At 38.8% G+C, this 13,987-nt stretch overlaps 1 pseudogene; it reads right to left on the reverse strand.

Annotated features, from left to right (window-relative positions):
- The window catches only part of LOC132053734 (mediator of RNA polymerase II transcription subunit 15a-like), a 15,016-nt pseudogene extending 7,527 nt beyond the window's left edge, over positions 1-7,489 (reverse strand).
- Between the last annotated feature and the right edge of the window lie 6,498 nt (positions 7,490-13,987).

Raw genomic sequence — 13,987 nt, forward strand, 5'->3', positions numbered from 1 at the left:
AAAGAAAAATCAGACCTATCAAGACCCATGAGAAAATGTGAACATAAGAAAACGCCAGAAAGGCATAACAATGAACCCGTCTACCAGTAGCCTGCGAACTATTGCTCGGTCTGAGCTCCGCCCCTGCCGGGTGGATCACTACCTCTACCAGACTGAAACCCACCTCTGTTAGGCTGGGGGCCACCTCTATCAGCTTGTGTCACCACTACAACCAAACTGAGCACGGTTCCCACCATAAGATCCCCTCTCTATCTGATGCTGGGACTCGAGGAGCCTGAAACTGAGTACTCTGACCACCTTGCCTAAGTCTGGGATAATTCCCCTTGAAATGCCCCATATCACCACACTCAAAGCACCCGCGATTCAGCATCTGATGTCGAATGCAATGGGGACGAAGCCGAGTAACCACCATAACTGGAGCCAGTTCCGGAACCCCCAGTCGACCGGAATAAAAGGCCGATCGACCCCTAACGGGCCTCCGCTGAAACCTCGCATAGCTCGACCGAACAAGGCGTCCCGAATAAAACTGGAAACTCTGGCCCTTAGAGAAAAAGCCACTATAACCACCACCTTTTCAGGCCTTTTTCTCCGCGTGCTTATGGTAACCCTCCTGCCGAACTCCCTCGACAGTCCTAGCATAATCCACCACTTTCTGAAAGGAAGCACTTGTTGCTGCAAGCTGAAGATGTCACGCCCCGAACCATGGCCTGGGCGCAACACGACACTCGGGCCTTGCTTGCATGTGTCCCAACGAACCTCATGGCTTGCTTGTCAACATGGGCATCAAAACAACATAATCTATATGATGCAATTTAAATGTATCATAAAAATGTAATTGTGGAATAAAGTCTTGAAGTAATCTCATAGCATGAAAAATCATGAAAAACGTAATAGTCTGCAATCATGAAAGCACAACTGACTCCGTGAACTAACATCTGTCTATGAAACCTCTAAAACATGTCTAAATACTAACTACCAGGACATGGCCCTGGACTACCATAAACTGAGTACTAATGCAGACTCCGTGTTGAACCCCAAGAGAAGTGGGTCTCACCAATAAGCTGATAACTGAGGTGATCCTACTGCGCAGGTGTATGCTCCTAAAAATCGATATTTGCACCGTGAAGTGTAGGCCCCCGGGCAAAAAGGGACGTTAGTACATGGTGAATAGTACTAGTATGTAAAACCTGCTGAAATGAAGAACATGGCACAATATAGGTATAGGACATGAATGAAAACTGAGTATAACCTGAACATGAGCATGAAACGTGAATAAAGTCTCGAAAACAAATCAATGGAAATACATGTATATATATAACTGCTTGTAACGTGGGGAGTGATATAGTATAACCGACAACATGATCTGGTACTTGCGTCCTACTAGCGGAACACTCACACCTTGCCAGGGATATGAGATTTAAATAATAATAATAAGGATCCAAACTGCATAATAAATGTGTTGCCTCCTTGCTAACAACTCTTATCCTACGGTGGCTACGTAGTTTTAGGCTTTACTGAGCCTTCTCGGTTAACTAAGAAAATTCCAAAACATGTGAATTATCATGATAGCCTGTGAGATCATGATTTCATGAGATACTTGTCATAGTCTTGCAAACATGTTCCTGATTCATGAATAATAATAATAATAATAATAATAATAATAATAATAATAATAATAATAATAATAATAGTAATAATAATAATCATAATCATAAATAATAATAATAATAATAATAATAATAATAATAATAGTAATAATAATAATCATAATCATAAATACGTATATAATTAACTTGAAAACATGCTTGTAACTTGCTAGATAAAATCATGAACCTTTATATAAACATACTGAGAACACATGAGGAAGAATTCATGATTCATGGATTAAGCTAAGGTTCCTAATAACCGTAATAGAAGATTAGGAATACAACAACGAATATAGATTCAAAATTCATGTTCATAAATACATAAATATGAGCTACCAATATGTTGGGTTTAATGCCCTAGGATTTGAATTTCATGGACATATCAAGAAACGGAGCGTGGGGAAGAACGTAGAGATTCCCACACGTGGATAGAAGTTCTACATACCTTGGTAAAGTTCCAAACTTGAAACAATTCCCTAGGGTTTAGACTTGAGCCTTGAGTTTGGGTTTTTCTTGGAAATCCTAGATTAGGAATAATGATTTCTTGTTTAGATTATAAGAGTATATGTTAGAATTGATTTGGAAGGGTTTGGATTGACGTACCTTGATGTTTTGGATTGTTGCTAGGGATTGGAATTGTGAATAATAAAATAAAAGCACTGAAGGCTTGAATTTATACAAAAGTGAGGCGGAAAATTATATGGACACTTATACGGTCCGTATAAAGTTATACTATCCGTATAATATGACCATATTTTATCATGGTGCAAAACAGGATGTCGAGTTGAAATTTCATGAAATATGGATGAATTATACAGTCTGTATAAAATTATATGGACCGTATAACTGGTTCGTATAACATGACCAATAAGCAGACTGCTCTGTAATCCTTTAGTAAAATGGCCATAACTTTTTGTACAGATGTCCTCTTGACCCCCATAATATACCATCGGAAAGATATTTGAAAGGGATACAACTTTCATTTAGGACGTTTTCCAAATTCCTAATTACTAAAGGGGTATGGTCGTTGGAAGTAAGACCTTCTACAAACTCACTTGCAAACATACCTCGTAGAGTGGCTTCCAACTTTGCTTTGCCCAAAGACGTTTCTTATGACTTGATTAGTGCTCAAAACACTTCCTATAACACTCATATTGGTTCCATTATATTAGCATCTTACGAGTCAAATCTTCGCCCGAAGCTACGAGGTGTTACAATATCTACCCCTTGGGATCATTCGTCCTCGAATAGTAGGTCATGGTTAAGAATATGGCTGGACATGGCTTGACTACATGAACCTGAAGGAAACATGACGTCAAACATGGAGACTGAACTAACATGACATGGTTACATGGAAACATGAATACTAAGACATAGAACATGGGCACTGGATACATGACATGAGCGTGAAACATGAGACATGACATGACATGGGCTATGGAAAGTTACCTTGAGAGTTCCCTGCTTGCTCTTCAAACAAAAATGGGTACTTGGATTTCACATCCTCCTCGGCTTCCCATGTAGCTTCCTCAACTTTTTGATTCCTTCACAAGACTTTTACTGAGGTTACTTCCTTAGTTCTCAACTTGCGAACCTGACGGTCAAGAATGGCTACGAGGATCTCCTCATAGTTCAAATCATCCTTAACTGTTATAGTATCAGCAGGAACAACCAATGATGGGTCTCCACACACTTCCTCAACATGGACACATGAAACACGGGATGTACAACAGCCAAATCTTGTGGCAACTCAAGTTCATAAGCTACTAGACCGACCTTTCGCAGAATTTCTATAAGGTCCAATATATCTAGGACTGAGCTTCCCTTTCTTGCCAAATCTCATAACACCCTTCATGGGTAAGACTTTAAGGAACACCCAATCATCAACTAAAAATTCTAAGTCCCTTTGCCTCACATCTGTGTAAGACTTCTGGCGACTCTGAGTCATTTTCAAACACTCCTGTATTAACTTGACTTTATCCATAGCCTGATAAATCAAATCTGGTCCTAACAACTCTGCTTTACTAACTTCGATCCAACCAATTGGTGATCTACACCTTCGCCCATACAGAGCTTCAAACGGTGCCATCCTAATGCCAAAGATGATAACTGTTATTATAGGAAAACTCGATGAGAGGTAAGTGATCATCCCAATTACCCTTGAAATCTAGGACACATGCTCGCAACATGTCCTCAAGGGTCTGAATAGTGCGCTCCGCCTGGCCATCTATCGGTGGATGAAAAGCTGTGCTGAGGTTCACCTTCGTACCCAATCCTTTCTGAAAGGATTTCCAAAAGTTCGCCGTGAACTGAGCACCACGACCTGAAATAATAGACGCTGGGGTCCCATGCAATCTGACAATTTCATTAACATATAACTTGGCGTAATCCTCTGCTGAACCTGTGGTCTTGACTAGCAAAAAGTGTGCCGACTTAGTAAGCCGGTCAATGATTACCCAAATAGTGTAATGCCTCCTAGATGAACGAGGTAGACCTAATACAAAGTCCATATTGATCATTTTCCATTTCCAGATAGGAATATCAATATTCTGAGCCAAGCCACCAGGCCTCTGGTGTTCGGCTTTCACTTGTTGACAATTCGGATACTTAGCTACAAAATCTGCCACATTCTTCTTTATATCGTTCCACCAATAAATCTTCTTAAGATCATGATACATCTTAGAGGAACCTGAGTGAATGGAATACCTGGAGTTGTGAGCTTCTAACATGATTCGCTCTCTGAGCCCATCTACATCTGGAACACACAATCTGCTTCGGTACCTCAAGGTACCATCATCTCCCCCTTGTTCAAAAGCCATCGTCTTATGCTTGTGAATCCCCTCTTTCAGTTACAACAAGTAGGGATCATTAAATTGTTTCTCCTTGACTTCAATGACTAAAGAGGAAAGAGCTTTATTCTGAACAACCACCCCACCATCCTCGGAGTCCAAAAGCTAAACTCCAAGACTGGCCAAACGATGAACTTCCTTGGTAATAGCTCTCTTATCTGCTTCAATGTGGGCTAAACTTCCCATGGAACGCTGACTAAGAGCATCGACTACAACATTCGCTTTTCTCGGATGATAGAGAATATCCACATCATAATCCTTAAGCAATTCGAGCCATCTTCTTTGCCTAAGATTCAGCTCTCTTTGCTTGAAGATATACTGCAGGCTTTTATGATCTGTTAAAATATCAACATGCACTCCATACAAATAATGACGCTATATCTTAAGTGCAAAAACCACAGCTGCCAACTCTAAATCATGAGTTGGATAGTTCTTTTCATGAACCTTGAGCTAACGAGATGCATAAGCTACAACCTTACCATGCTGCATTAAGACACATCCGAGACTAACTCCCGAAGCATCACAATAAACCATGAACCCTTCTTGCCTTCCTTCGGTAGAGTCAAACTCGGAGAAGTCAATCTCGTTTTCAATTCCTCGAAACTGCACTCACAGGCATCTGACCATTGAAATTTAACTTCCTTTTTCATTAACTTGGTCAATGGTGCTGAAATAGATGAAAATCCCTCTACAAAACGTCGGTGATAGCCTGCTAGACCCAAAAAACTGCGGATATCTGAAACTGATGTGGGTTTGGGCCAATTCTTAATGGCCTCAATCTTCTGAGAGTCAACTTGAACACCCTCATCAGAAATCACATGACCTAAGAAAGCTACTGACTTGAGCCAAAACTCACACTTAGAGAATTTTGCATACAACTTATGGTCCTTGAGAATCTGAAGAACTGTACGAAGGTGTTCTGCGTGCTCGACCTCACTACGGGAGTAAATGAGGATATCATCTATGAAGATAATGACAAAGAGGTCGAGATATGGCTTGAAGACTCTATTTATGAGGTCCATAAATGCTATCAGGGCATTGGTCAAACCGAAGGATATGACACGTAATTCAAAATGACCATATCCGGTTCTAAAGGTCGTCTTAGGGAATATCTTGTCCTCTAACCTTAAGTTGATAGTAACCCGATCGAGATCTATCTGGAGTAACATCAAGCACTCAAGCTGATCAAATAAGTCATCTATTCGTGGAAGAGGGTATTTGTTCTTGATCGTGACTTTATTGAGCTGGCGATAGTCAATGCACATACGCAAAAAACCATCTTTCTTGCGAACGAAAAGGACTGGGGCACCCATGGAGAGACACCGGGTCATAAAACCCTTGTCTAGAAGATCTTTGAGTTGAGCCTTAAGCTCTCGTAATTCAACTGGAGCCATCCTATATGGTGGAATAGATATTGGTTTCGTACCTGGGAGCAGGTCAATTGCGAAATCAATTTCCCTATCAAGAGGAATTCCGGGAAGATCCTAGGAAAAGACTTCTGGAAACTCATTAACAATAGAGACTGACCGAAGAGTTGGGGTCTGGGAAGCTGAATCCCTAACCCGAACGAGAGACACCATTTTTCTTGCCTTGAGGTAAGAAATAAACCTACCCTTAGGACTTACTGAATCACACTTCCACTCTAAGACTGGCTCATTAGGAAACTTAAAATTTACAGCTTTCGTTCTACAATCAACTGACGCATAAAATGAAGATAACCAGTCCATGCCCATGATTACATCAAACTCCACCATTTGTAACTCACATAGGTCAGCTGGAACAACATGGTGATAGACTCGACCGGGATGTACTTATAGACAGACACGTCAAAGGCGACTAACTCACCAACTGGAGTAGACACTTCAAAAGGTTCTTTTAGCTTTTTGGGTTCAATATCAAATTTCTTAGCAACATAAGGGGTGACATAGGATAAGGTGGATACATGGTCTATGAGAGAATAAACATCAAAACTGAGTATACCTGTGATAACGTCAGTACGGGCATCGATATCCTGATGCCCGGTCAAAGCATACAAACGGTTTGGGCCACCGCCGGTGCCGACGTAGCCGCACGTCCCCGCCCGAGTCCGTTATTATGAGGAACTGAAGAATTTACTGACTGAGTCTGATTACCTCCTGTGCCCTGTCTAATTGAAGGGCAATTTCACTGAAAATGGCCCGGCTGGCCACACCCATAGCAAATATTCAATCCAAAGCGGCACTCCCCAGGGTGCCTCTTCCCGCACTTAGCACAAATCAGATTGGTGAAGTTACTCTGATTCACACTGGCCTGAGACTGGGAGCCTGATGACCTGCAATTCTGCTGACGGTTATCTTTTCTGAACTTGGAAACTGGAGCACTTGCGTGGACGAGCAGTCCCGCCGACCCGTTCTTAAAGAAATTTCTGTTTTCATTACCGCTGAACTGTCCGGTAGACTTGGACCTCTTGTTGAACTCCTTGTCTTTCTCTTTCTGCAAAGCTTGCTCCTCCTTTAGCCTTGTCTCATTCCCTTATATGAAAGCAACCATCTTGGCGATAGTCATCCCCCCATTTTGTGCGACAATATTGGCTCCATCATACAAATGGGAATCAAGACCCCCAACAAACCTCCTCACTGTTGCCCTCATGTCCAGTACCATATTTGGAGCATGCTTAGCCAGCCTAATAAATTCTAAATAGTAGTCCTAAACTGACCTACCATTCTGCTTAAGCTTAAGGAATTGCTCAGCCTTAGCTTCTCTGGCTTATATTGGCATGAAGTGGTCCAGGAATGCACTTGTGAATTCATCCCATGTAGCATCAGGTGTATCCTCACCTCGGGACAATTCCCAAGATTCATACCACTTGTTAGTAATGCTCTGCAGCTGATAAGCTCCAAAAGTAGCTGCTTCGATTTCCGTAACTGTCATAATCCTGAAGATTTTCTGAAGAGCATCAATGTAGTCCTGAGGGTCCTCATCTTTCTTTGTCCCCGTAAAGACTGGGGGATTCATCTTGAGAAAGTCCTTAGTCTTAGAAGACTCTTTATTACCTCCTGAACTTGACCCAGATTCCTAACGTTGGGCCTGAGCTGCTACCAGTTGTGTGAGCATATTGATAGCATTCCTAACATGCCCATCCGAATCACTAAGAGGTGTAACTTTAGGAGCGGTTGGGGCTGCTGTCTGAGTCAGAACGGTCTCTTTGCGAGTTGCTTCTGCGGTAGCCCCTTGGCTGGTGGCTGTGGCCTTTCTGGTGTATTTCCTTTCGCAGTATTTTCGAAAATACATACACGCACGAATTAGAAAGGCATCCTGAAAGTACTGCTCTAACTGCACGATCTAGAGTATGAAGGAAGTGAGATAATCCTAAATGTCTTGGTGATCAACTGTTTATATGTATGGGGCCCTCACACATATAAAATTGACCCCACTGGACATGGTTTCCTAGACTCCTTAAAGACACTTGAACCTAGGCTCTGATACCAAGCTTTGTCACGCCCCGAACCATGGCCTGGGAGCAACACGGCACTCGGGCCTTGCTTGCATGTGTCCGAGCGAAACTCATGGCTTGCTTGTCAACATGGGTATCAAAATAACATAATCTATATGATGCAATTTAAATGAATCATAAAAACGTAATTGCGGAATAAAGTCTTGAAGTAATCTCATAGCATGAAAAATCATGAAAAATGTAATAGTCTGCAATCCTAAAAGCACAACTGACTCCGTGAACTAACATCTATCTATGAAACCTCTAAAACATGTCTAAATACTAACTACCAGGACATGGCCCTAGAGTACCATAAACTGAGTACTAATGCAGACTCCGTGTTGAACCCCGAGAGAAGTGGGGGTCACCAATAAGCTGATAACTGAGGTGATCCTATTACGCAGGTGTATGCTCCTAAAAATTGATATTTGCACCGTAAAGTGCAGGCCCCGGGCAAAAAGGGACGTTAGTACATGGTGAATAGTACTAGTATGTAAAACCTGCTGAAATGAAGAACATGACACAATATAGGTATAGGACATGAACTGAAACTGAGTATAACCTGAACATGAGCATGAAACGTGAGTAAAATCAAAACAAGAAATCAATGGAAATACATGTATATATATATACGTTGTAACGCGGGAGTGCTATAGTATAACCGACAACATGATGCGGTACTTGCGTCCCTACCAGAACACTCACACCTTGCCAGGAATATGAGATTTAAATAATAATAATAATAAGCATGTAAGGATCCAAACTGCATAATGAAGGTGATGCCTCCTTGCTGACAACCCTTATCCTACGATGGCTACGTAGTTTCAGGTTTTACTGAGCCTTCTCGGTTAACTAAGCAAATCCCAAAACATGTGAATTATCATGATAGCTTGTGAGATCATGGTTTCATGAGATACTTGTCATAGTCTTGCAAATATGTTCTTGATTCATGAATAATAATAATAATAATAATAATAATAATAATAATAATAATAATAATAATAATCATAAATACGTATATAATTAACTTGAAAACATGCTTGTAACTTGCTAGATAAAATCATGAAGCTTCATATAAACATACTGAGAACACATGAGGAAGAATTCCTGATTCATGGATTAAGCTAGGGTTCCTAATAACCGTAATAGAAGATTAGGAATACAACAATGAATATAGATACAAAATTCATGTTCATAAATACATATATATGGGCTACCAATATGTTGGGTTTAATGCCCTAGGATTTGAACTTCATGGATATATCAAGAAACGGAGCGTGGGGAAGAACGTAGAGACTCCCACATGTGGATAGAAGTTCTACATACCTTGGTAAAGTTCCAAACTTGAAATAATTCCCTAGGGTTTAGACCTTGAGCCTTGAGTTTGGGTTTTTCTTGAAAACCCTAGATTAGGAACAATGATTTCTTGCTTAGATTATAAGAGTATATGTTAGAATTGATTTGGAAGGATTTGGATTGACTTACCTTGATGTTTTGGATTGTTGGTAGGGTTTGGAATTGTGAATAATTAAATAAAAGAACTGAAGGCTTGAATTTATACAAAAGTGAGGCGGAAAATTATATAGACACTTATACGGTCCGTATAAAGTTATACGGTCCGTCTAATATGACCATATTTTATCATGGTGCAAAACAGAATGTCAAATTGCAATTTCATGAAATATGGACGAATTATACGGTCCGTATAAAATTAATGGACCGTATAACTGGTTCGTATAACATGACCAGTGAGCGGACTGCTCTGTAATCCTTCAGTAAAATGTCCATAACTTTTTGTACTGATGTCCCCTTGACCCCCATAATATATCGTTGGAAAGGTATTTCAAAGGGCTACAACTTTCATTTAGGACATTTTCCCAAATTACAAATTAATAAAGGGGTTATGGTCGTTGGAAATAAGACCTTCTACAAACTCACTTGCAAACATGCCCCGTAGAGTGGCTTCTAACTTTGCTTTGTCCAAAGACATTTCTTATGAATTGATTAGTTTTATAAACACTTCCTATAACTCTCATATTGGTTCCATTATATTATCATCTTATGAGTCAAACCTTCGCCCGAAGCTACGAGGTGTTACACTTAGCCTTTAGCATGTGTGTACGGGAGTGGAGAGTTGGTCAGTGCATTGCATTACATTCATTCATTTACTCATGACTACTTGGTGATTTACTTACTCGTTCTGAACTTTTACTTGAAGTATGATTTCGTGATTGTACTTGATTGCCTTATCTGCTTTACTTGTTGATTTCTTCATCTTATATGTGTTATCTAATCATTGTCAGTCTATGATGCCTACAAGTACTAGTGTAGTGCTCGTACTACTCTTGATGCACTCTTTGTTGAGTGCAGAGTTGATCCAAGCTCTTAATTGAGACATCATGACTGATCCTGTGGCTATCCATCCGAGACTTTAGGGTGAGCTAGTAGCCGGACCTACAGCCTCGGGTCGCTTCTTATTTTATTCTGTCTATTTTTATTCTACAGAAAGTATTCTAGTCCGGTACTTTGAGTTTTGTATTTTCAGTATTCAAATAATGTGTTTCAATTTAGAAGCTCTTGTACAAGTTAAGATCAGGTTTTGGGGTTGTAAGTGTTTAAGTACTTCTGCACTATTATATATATAAATAAAGCAAGACTTTTTAGTATAACTTTCGTATTTACTTCCGCATGTCTTTCTTTTAAATGATGTGATCGAGGGTATTAGTATACTTTACTATAACTTGCCATCATCATGTACTTTGTGTGGGCGCCATCATGACTCGCGAAATGGGTCGTAACACAGGAGATCGTTATTAGTTGCTTGGCTAATCCGCATCATCTTTCTGCCTCTATCCTTTTATTGTTTTTTTTTCCTTTGTATCCCAAACAGTGTATTAGTATATTTTAGACTTGTACTTTTATTCGTACTGGCTCTTGCACACATTGACCAGTCTTGGGTGGTATTTGTATTTCTACACTTGTTTCTAAAAATAGACTCGAAAATGCTTATTTTCTGTATTAGTTACTTTCCTCTTAATTAACTTAATGAATGAATTGGTTGTTATTCAATTTTTGCTTATTTATAGGGTAGGGAATACCTGTCATCACGGCTAATGGAATTTGGGTTGTGAAATCATAAACCTCCCAACCCAAGTGGTGTTTGAACAATAACAAAAGGAGTATCCATCAAAATTAATTTAAGTACCTTCACTATTTAAGGATTGAATTAAGAGGAAGAACTAGCGACTTAGGTTGAAGAGAGCGTAAAGGGGGTAAAAGTAATCTTCTCTTGATATACATTTTATTTCATGGAGCATTGTCACGCAACATTATATACGGCTGTTGTAGGAAATCTATTGCAGATATGAATTGTGAAAATTAAGCAATGATTATAAATTATTATGATTTTTCTAATTTTTGTTTAGCTACATATAAGAGTAAATTTATTACAACTTGGTGCATCTATTAAATATTTACCTTATTCAACGTCTACATTTGGAAATCTTGTAATAATTGAAATTTATTTAATGCATTCACATAGTACAATGTTTACATAATTACTACACATCAACTCATCATTAACATTAAGATAATAAGTAGAATCCACCATTTTCACTTAACTAATCAGGAAGAAATACTACCAAAATTGAATAATTCATGCATGTTTTAATTAATTTATTCACAACTATGACTGGAAGAAATGAGAAACCAAACACTGATGATGAGGCATTGATAGTGGTATATGTAGGCAAGTACAAGATTTCATGTTCTGCTTAAATACTTTCAGACAAAATTTACCTACTCATGCATATATTCCTACTGAAGTTACACGAGTTGCTATCATCCAATCATTACAACATGCTACCAACAATCGCATCTTCATAGAGACATTGAAAGCAAACTCGAAAGACAAAGAAGTTCAAAACTTGTACACAATTTGTGATACCAGCTATGGATTGATGATAAATTTTCTCCAAGATGCTACCCTAGCATTAGCTAAAAAGGATTATAATACTATGAAAGTATCACTTTCGAAGTGTCCCAGATTTGTGAGCGACTGCAAGAATGTATTTGGTAACAAGACAACACCTGAATTATTAGACAGGAGTAGAAAACAATTAGATCTTGTATTAATGTCAAATATTGCATGAGGCCTTATCAAGTAATATTTATTTTTTAGGTGTTTGTCATAAATCAACTTACCGTTCTTGAAAAGTAACAACTTGTAATGAGAAAAAAGACCTTGCAAGTTGCAACAAATTAATCGTTCTTATTTTTCAAGTGTCTTATATCATGTATAAGCTTAATTATTATTCTCATTTTACATTTAGAATATTCGTATAAACAACTTGTAAGAACCAATTCTCTTTTTTTTTTTCTTTTTTTTTTCTTTCTACTTTTTTCTTTTAAAATTGTTACGATCCTATTTACCTAAGTAGTGAAGACGCCTGCACCCCAATCTGAAAGGAAAACTTATTCAACATAAACTAATTAATTATTTATTACAGGAAAAAAACTAAAGAATTTCAAAGCAATCAAATAAATTAGAGTTTGTAAGTCATAAGCGCTGAAATATATAACCCCCTAAGAACTGGCGATATGAGTCATGAGCATCTAAACTAAATAAAGCACTATAGTCTCAAAGTAAATATTTTTTTTGAATGAAAATAAAATAGTAGTAAGGGCAGGAGTGTCGTTCACGGTGCTTTGAACTATCCAAGTAGGTAACCCTGAAATCTCCAATAAACTACAAACTCGGTGGCAAGCGTCGCTACCACAAGAATCTGAATCTGCACAAAAAATGCATCAACAGTAATATGAGTACATAAACAATGTGAACCAGTAAGTAGCATCGACTGATCCCAACAAGGTAGTGATGAGGGCTGGTCCTCAAATACTCATTACAACTTGTATTGTTGATATAATCTCAACAAATAAGCAGTAATGACAAAACAAGGTAAATTCACCTGTGCTTAGAAGAGTCAATGAATTGTACGACTAAGATATTGACTCTCCCCTACTTGTCTAAGACAAATTATCCCAAAACTAGCATGCACACACTGGATAACACTTAAAATGGGGCGTGGAATTCTTAATTTTGCATTTAAGCCTACTAGAATCAAGATTTTGTCCAATACCTACCTGAGCTGTTCAGATCTCTCCAAAAAGATATAACAAGCTTCTCAAAGCATCACACCATAATATACAGTACAAATTCTCAAAATGGAATTGGTGGAGTGGGTGGGGGGGGGGGGGGGGGGGTGGCGGCGGTTGAATTTTTACACTACAACTGAAACAATGAATCAATAACAACCCATCAAGTCGTTTAAATATTCGAAATCATTTCCCAAATGAAACTTCTTGTAGGTTCAACATGCGTATAATTACTTGCAGAGAGGCTTGGAACAGGCGCAGAGGCAACCAGATGCGTAGTAGAGAAGAAAATAAAAAATTAGAGGTTTAAAAAAATAGAATGAGAATTGACCAAGACTCGGAATCGAGGCTTAAAAGTTTTCATAAACTTGGATGATGATTTATGGATTAGTTGGATAGCTTGGACAAATTCTGAGGGGTTCAGGAGTGATTCAGACGCTTGAGTTGCATTCTAGCAGAATTGAAAGTTAAGAGTTGACCACGATCAAATACATGACTTAAAGAGCCTTGATGTGGTAGTTACACTGGGTTTTAAGAAGATTTTGGGCTTGAAGAAGATTTTGGGCTTGTCCGCAAGTTTTGGTTAGATTCTGATGAGTCTCAGTCCGACTTTGATCGTGCTATGCTCGTACTTGATATTTTGACGTTGTTTTGAACATAAATGGTACCACACAAAGAAAATGATCCCAAAATTGTCTTTTATTAAACCATTAGATCTGTATTGCGATTTTGAAACTATAGCAACAAGCATCGTTAAATTGTGCCCGGCCTTGAGGTATATTAAGATTTCTTGAATTCGCTTGATGGACGTTTTTTATAAACATAATAAAATAAGCTTAATCATAAGAGGTATGAGTGAAAGAGGG

This window comes from Lycium ferocissimum, chromosome 4 (genome assembly GCF_029784015.1).
Source record: "Lycium ferocissimum isolate CSIRO_LF1 chromosome 4, AGI_CSIRO_Lferr_CH_V1, whole genome shotgun sequence".
NCBI lineage: Eukaryota > Viridiplantae > Streptophyta > Magnoliopsida > Solanales > Solanaceae > Lycium > Lycium ferocissimum.